The sequence below is a fragment of the Triticum aestivum genome, chromosome 5D (assembly GCF_018294505.1).
Source record: "Triticum aestivum cultivar Chinese Spring chromosome 5D, IWGSC CS RefSeq v2.1, whole genome shotgun sequence".
Classification (NCBI taxonomy): Eukaryota; Viridiplantae; Streptophyta; class Magnoliopsida; order Poales; family Poaceae; genus Triticum; species Triticum aestivum.
This window is the reverse complement of record NC_057808.1, coordinates 202,994,221-203,002,261: the sequence shown is the minus strand read 5'-3', so window position 1 is coordinate 203,002,261 and position 8,041 is coordinate 202,994,221.

Below are 8,041 nucleotides of genomic sequence, written 5' to 3'. Positions count from 1 at the left end.
GAGCTCCGACTCCGGCGGCGGCGGGGCGGGCAAGTGCGGCGGCGGCGGCTTGAGAGAAGAGGGGGGGTCCGGGGGTATAAATAGGAGGGGGGGGGTCCGGTGGCTTGGGGGAGGGGCAAGCCGAGCGGCGGGGCTCCCGTGTCCGCCATGGACACCGGCGGCGGCGGCGCGTGCTGGAGAAGGAGAGGGCGCGGGCGGCTGGGCCTCGGCTGGTCTTCGGCCCGGCGGGCGCGCGCAGTTTTTTAATAAAAAAAACGTTCCACGGAAAATAATACGTAGAAAAATAAATAAAAGTCCAAAAATATAAAATAAATTTTCCCCCTCTAGCTAGAAAATCTAAAATAGGGTGAACATTTTTTTAACACAAAAATAAATTTTTGAAATCATGCATATTTTTATAATGCAATAAAATTGCAAATAAAATCCGAATAAATTCCAATAAATGATTTTAACACTTTTCCTCCAGTATTTCAATTGTTTTGGAGAATTCATATTTTCCTCTCATTTATTTTTAAAATGAAATATTTTTCCGGAGAAAAAATAATTAAAACCTAAATCCTCATCTTATTATTTGATGAAAATCAAATACGAAAATTCGAGAAAATTCCCAACTCTCTCCGAGGGTCCTTGAGTTGCTTAGGATTTATCGAGGATTTGTCAAAATGCAATAAAACATGATATGCAAAGATGATCTATGTATAACATACCAAATTGAAAATTTGGGATGTTACAAACCTACCCCCCTTAAGATGAATCTCGCCCTCGAGATTCGGGTTGGCTAGAAAACAGGTGGGAGTGGTCTTTCCGTAGATCTTCCTCTCGCTCCCAGGTGGCTTCATCTTCCGTGTGGTGACTCCACTGGACTTTGCAAAACTTGATAACCTTGCTGCGGGTAACTCGGCTGGCATACTCAAGAATCTTAACTGGTTTCTCCTCATAGGTCAAATCACTTTCCAGCTGAATCGCTTCCAGTGGCACAGTATCTCTCAGTGGTATCTCAGCCATCTCTGCGTGGCACTTCTTCAACTGGGAAACGTGAAATACATCATGAACTCCAGACAATCCTTCGGGCAATTCCAGCTTGTAGGCAACCTCTCCCATACGTTCCACAACTCTGTATGGTCCGATAAAACGGGGCGCTAACTTTCCCTTAACTCCAAAGCGCTTCACTCCTCGAAGTGGTGATACTCGAAGATACACTCTGTCTCCAACTTCGTGAACTGTCTCCTTTCGTTTGGAATCAGCATAACTCTTCTGCCTGGACTGGGCTACCTTGAGCCTATCGCGAATCAACCTTACTTTCTGTTCAGACTCCTTAATCAGGTCTGGTCCAAACAACTGACGGTCTCCAACTTCGTCCCATAACAACGGTGTTCTACACCTCCTTCCGTACAAGGCTTCGAAAGGGGCCATCTTCAAACTGGTTTGATAACTGTTGTTATACGAAAACTCCGCATATGGCAAATTATCGTCCCAACTAGATCCATAATCTAGTGCACATGCTCTCAACATTTCCTCCAAAATCTGGTTGACTCTCTCGGTCTGTCCATCTGTCTGCGGGTGAAAAGCTGTACTAAATTCCAGCCTGGTTCCCAATGTTTCATCTAACTGCTTCCAAAACTTCGAGGTAAATTGGGTTCCTCTGTCTGATACAATGGTCCTCGGAACTCCATGCAAACATACGATCCTGGTCATGTATATCTTTGCCAACTTAGCACTGGTGTAAGTGGTCTTCACTGGAATGAAATGAGCCACTTTCGTCAAATGGTCAACTACAACCCATATTGAGTCATAGCCTGAACGAGTCCTGGGTAATCCTGTGATAAAATCCATGCCTATTTTATCCCACTTCCATTCGGGTATCGGCAATGGTTGTAGCAATCCTGCTGGCTTCTGATGCTCTGCCTTCACTCTCTGACACACATCACAAACTGCTACATACTCCGCAATATCCTTCTTCATTCCGGTCCACCAGAAAGTATTCTTCAGATCCAAATACATCTTGGTATTCCCTGGGTGTATCGAGTACGGTGAATCATGGGCTTCTTGGAAAATCAACTTCCTGATCTCCGGATCATTTGGCACATATACGCGGTCCTCAAACCATAAGGTATCGTGCTCATCCTCACGAAATCCCTTGGCTTTTCCTTTGCTCATCTTCTCCTTTATCTCTTCAATCTCCTTGTCTGTCTTCTGAGCTTCTCTGATCCTTTCCATCAAGGTAGACTGAATCTCCAATGTCGCTAAATAGCCTCTTGGGACTATCTCCAAACATAGCTCGCGAAGGTCCTCGGCTAACTCCTGAGGTAACTCTCCTGTCATGAGGGTGTTGACATGACTCTTGCGGCTCAACGCGTCTGCTACTACGTTAGCCTTTCCTGGGTGATAATGCAATCTCATATCATAATCCTTAATGAGCTCCAACCATCTCCTCTGTCTGAGATTTAACTCCTTCTGCGTGAAAATATACTTCAAACTCTTGTGATCTGTGTACACCTCACAATGGTTTCCGATGAGAAAATGTCTCCATGTCTTCAATGCATGCACCACGGCTGCTAACTCCAAATCATGCGTAGCATAATTCTTCTCATGGGGTTTAAGTTGTCGTGAAGCATATGACACAACTCTTCCTTCCTGCATAAGCACTGCTCCAAGTCCTCGACGAGACGCGTCGCAGTAAACTTCATAGTCCTTGCGTTGATCTGACAGAATCAATACTGATGAGGTAACCAATCGTTTCTTCAACTCCTGGAAACTAGCTTCACATTCCTCGGTCCAATTGAATTTGGTGTCCTTCTTCAATAGCTCAGTCATGGGCTTAGCAATCCTTGAGAAATTCTCGATGAATCTCCGGTAGTATCCTGCAAGTCCAAGAAAACTCCGGATTTCTCCAACTGTCGTGGGTGATTCCCAACTTGTCACTGTATCCACCTTGGCAGGGTCTACTGCTATTCCTTCTCCAGAAATAACATGTCCAAGGAATCCAACTTCCTTTAGCCAAAACTCACATTTGCTGAACTTGGCGTATAACTGATGTTCTCTGAGCTTCTCAAGTACCAATCGTAAATGCTCCTCATGCTCTTCCTCATCCTTGGAAAAGATTAAAATATCATCAATGAACACCACGACGAACTTATCCAGAAATTCCATAAACACTTTGTTCATCAGGTTCATGAAATAGGCAGGTGCGTTAGTCAGACCAAATGACATAACGGTATACTCATACAATCCGTATCTGGTGGTAAATGCCTTCTTAGGTATATCCTGTTCCCGAATCTTTAACTGATGGTATCCCGATCGTAGATCGATCTTGGAAAATACTTTAGCTCCTTGTAGGCGGTCAAACAAATCATTGATCATCGGCAGTGGGTACTTGTTTTTGATGGTTACTTCATTCAATCCTCGGTAATCAACAACCATCCTCAGCGATTCATCTTTCTTCTCCACTAGAAGTACTAGTGATCCCCAAGGTGACGAACTTGGGCGAATATAGCCTTTATCCAGTAACTCCTTGATCTGCTTCTTAATTTCCTCCAAATCTTTTGCGGGCATCCTGTACGGTCTCTTAGATATTGGCCCTGTGCCTGGCAAAAGTTCCATCAAGAACTCAATGTCTCTGTCTGGTGGCATGCCTGGCAACTCTTCTGGAAATACATCCGGATAATCCTTCACCACTGGTACTTCCTCCTGTACAACTCCTGACAAGGAATTTACTTGAGTCCTCTTCGGCATGTACCGGGATACATACTTGATCCTTTTTCCTTCTGGGGTGGTAAGCAAAATCGTCTTGTTGGCTCAATCGATGTTACCTCCATACAACGATAGCCAATCCATTCCCAAAATCACATCCAAACCTTGCAACTCCAAAACTATGAGGTCTGAGGGGAAAACATGCCTTCCAATGGCCAATGGTATCTGAAAACATCCTTGGGTTGCCATATACTCTGCTCCTGGAGAGGTTACTAACATAGGGGTTTTGAGAACTTGGGTGGACATCTTAAACTTATTCACAAATCCCGTTGATATGTATGAAAGCAATGCACCAGTATCGAAAAGATCGGTTGCAGTAAATGACTTAACCAAAAACTTACCGATTACTGCATCAGGCTGAGCTTCAACCTCCTCCACGCTCACGTGGTTCACATGTCCTTTGTTGAACGGGTTTGGCTTCTTCCCAGAGCTTCCATTGCCATTTCCATTTTGGGCTTCAGGACAATCAGTTGCATAGTGTCCAGTCTTCTGGCACTTGAAGCAAGTAATGTGACTTAGATCCCTCTTGGTTGGGGTAGATGGGTTGGTACGGTTCTGTCCGTTGCCTCCTCCATTCCCATTACCATTCTTGGAGCCATTAAGGTTGTGCGAACTACCTCCTCCATGGGTATGCTGAAACTGTCCTCCCGGCTTCGGGGTAAATCGTGGCTTCTGCTGAGCTCCAGAATTGTACTTTCCCTGTCCATACTTCCTCTTGCGATTTTCAATCTGCTGTTGCTTCCCTTCAATCATGAGAGCTCTATCTACCAGCTCTTGGTAGTTGTTGAAGGTTGCTACCATCAACTGCATACTCAGTTCATCATTCAGTCCTTCAAGAAACTTCTCCTGCTTGGCAGCATCTGTAGCAACGTCATCTGGTGCATAACGTGCTAACTTACTGAATCCTCCACATACTGGCCTACGGTGCGTCCTCCTTGGCGTAGGTTGCGAAACTCACGCTTCTTCATAGCCATAGCTCCTGCTGAAACATGAGCTGTACGGAAAGCTTGCTGAAACTGGTCCCATGTAATAGTGTCAATAGGGTGCGTGGCTGTATAATTCTCCCACCATGATGTTGCGGGTCCATCAAGCTGATGTGCGGCAAAACGCACTCTTTCCGCATCTGTGCATCCTGCAGTGGTCAACTCCCTTCCAACTTTGCGGAGCCAATCATCTGCAACAATCGGCTCGGTGCTACTGGAAAACACCGGCGGGTTTAGCCTTAAGAAACGGGCTAAGTGATCAACAGGTGGTGGTGGCGGTGGGTTGTTGTTGTTGTTGCCTTGGTTCTGCACTAACACTTGCATCAGGGCATTCTATTGCTGAATCAACTAGGTGATCTCCGGCGGGAAAACAAATCCGATGTTGCGTCTCGGGGGCATCTGATAGGTTTAGAAAAGATGAGAGTTAAGAATAGAATGAGGTCTAGAGAGAAAACACTACCCATATGCTCATGAGACAAATACAATCAATATCACTCAGTCAATTCAAACAAGGCATAACAATCGATCTAACTAGCGTTACAAAGTGCTTGAACTATACTATTAAATGGGGGAAAACTACTACTGATATGGTGGTCTAATAAAAATTCTAATCCGTTGAAGACTCCATGATGTCTGCTCCAGCTTCGTCAACCCAGTCATCTTCACTTGGTTCCGAGTCGGTGTCGTCGATGATGATGTAGTTATCCGGACAAGTGCATTTGTCGACTTCTGCTTTTGGCACTGGATTTCCCATGAATACTCCAATCTTCTTCTCCAGGTCGTCATTCTTCCCTACTAGTGCGTTGATTTCCTCCAAATAATCCTCGCGTGTAGCCTTGAGTTCTTCTTGGAGCTCCTTGCTTGGTTAATGCCTTCTTCAGTTCTTCCTTGTCCGTGCACATCTGGTTCTCCTGGCGACGAATATGTTGGTTTTGCTCCTGGATGAAAGCTGCGATTGATCCATCCTTCTTGGTTCTGATCATCTCCCATTGCGCATCTCGGCGTCCACAAATCTGATAAATTGTATCCTTAAGCTCCTGGTGGTAGATTTCTCCAATGCGTCCCATGGCGATGTGTGCGGCCATGCTCTTCCCTAAACTCCAAGTTGGTGCTTCGAAAACCAATCTTATGGCACAAAACGTCCTTCCTGGAATGAGAACTTGAATCTTCCAGCTCTCCTCTTCGGGTAATGTGGCATTGTAGGTTCCGGTGATGCTTGGTATTCCTATGTTCAAGTACTTGGTGACTTCCTTCAAATGTCGACCAAACGGGGTGTCTTCATCTGGTTGCATGAACTTGCTCCTTGCATTCGCCATTCCTAAAAGAGTAGAAAGTGGAGAGGGGTCAGAAATGAGAAGAGAGAAGCTTTCTAGGGCTTAAGCTTAGTGGTCGTGTCCTACAGTCAGCGTGTGCTCTGATACCAACTTTGTAGCGACCAGACCTCAAATGGTCTGTGCTGCTGTGCACTAGTGTCATCCCTGGATCAGTAATGCTGACACGCATAGTACAAATGGAGGATTTATAACAGAGTACCAATCACACACTTATTACATCGAATATCTCCAAAGAGATTAAGTATGATAAACATGGCTTAAGGCAATCTAAAAACGATAACAGCGGAAGACTTGGAAGATAAGTGAGTCCGTCAACTCCAGCGGCATCACTGAGTATAATACCACGACCTAAGGCACCTTACTCGTCATCTGAAAAGTCTGCAACATGAAATGTTGCAGCCCGAAAACGGGTCAGCACATAGAATATGCTGGCAATGTAACACATAGAGAGTAATGAACAATAATAATGCTATACTACATGCATATATGGCTGGTGGAAATATCTATGGTTACAGTTTATGCGAAAAGCCAATTTTTCCCTACTGCAAAGGAATAAATTTTATTTAACTATCATGGCGGTTGTTAAACATTGAGAAGGTACCTCCAACTCAATCCCAATTAACTGTCATCATTAACCCAACAAAATTAATTAAAAGTAACATGGTGATGAGATTCAAATGATAATCCAGGTACTAGATACTCAAGTTGTCCATAACCAGGGACACGTCTAACCATGATTAGTTTGTACACTCTGCAGAGGTTTGCGCACTTTTCCCCACAAGACTCGATCGCCTCCACTTGATTCTCGCACTACATGATGTTTGAGAAACGGATGACCGAGACACGGTCTTTCAGAAACAATCACTCTCTACTCTGGATGGACCGGTACACCTACTCTCCCCTACATCTGCTAGCCCACCTCTTCAAGAGATCCTGTAACCTACTCAACTATGCTAGAGCCCATAATAGCTTGTGGCTGCACACGGAAGTTTCTAGCATGAACAATCTTATGATCCCTTTGAGCCTGGGTGGCGGTCCTTATAAAATCAGACAACACTGGGTTCTCCAGGTGCCTCAATCCACCCAGATGTGAGTTTTTGTTGCCACCTTAAGTTGAACCATTAATAAACATCTCACATCTGTCATGAACATCTCTCAAAACCCAATCCATGTCTACGAGCATAGCATGGCAATATAATAGCAACGTAGAAGTAACTCCCAAGGGTTTGATAAGAAAACAGGTATTAGGTACTACCACAACTACTTCCCAGTTCCCACAATTTAATCAGATCCTAATCATGCAATTGTCTGAGGAATAGATCTAATGCAATAAAACTGGGTATGGAAAATATGATCAAAGTGTTACTTGCCTTGCTGATGATCCGCAAAACCTAGCGATTCGAAGTAACAAGCGGCACACTCCGGGTACTCTATCGCAAACAAACAAGCATACAATCAGTACTCACCTAATGCACAGATAAAACTCGAATAAAAGATCCAACCAGAAAGTTCAACTTAAGAACTCCGGTTTGCAAAAAGAATCAACTCGAAAGAAGCAACGAAAGTCAAACTGCGAAAGAAAGAAGCTTCGTTTACTAATCTGGATCTAGGTCAAATTTTACTATAGCAAAAACTTGTTTGAGTAGGTTAAATGGAAAGAGAATTTTGAGACGAAACTCTAGGCGCTTGAATCGCCTGATTCCGATAAACGAGCGAGAAGTTAAACAGAAACGAAGATTCGATCAGAAATCGAATCTGAGATAATCGCAGAAAAATTCGACGAAAAAGAAAAAACGGACGAACGCTTAAAGAACGGACGTTCGTTATCAGAGAAAAACCGACGAACGCGTTCGTTAAAACGAACGGTTCGGTGAACGCTCGCAAAATAACAAAACCGAAAAAAAACCAATCTAGTTTTTTTTTAAACGAATGGTTTTTTTAACGAAAACCGGCGACGAACGAGGCGAGGCAGTA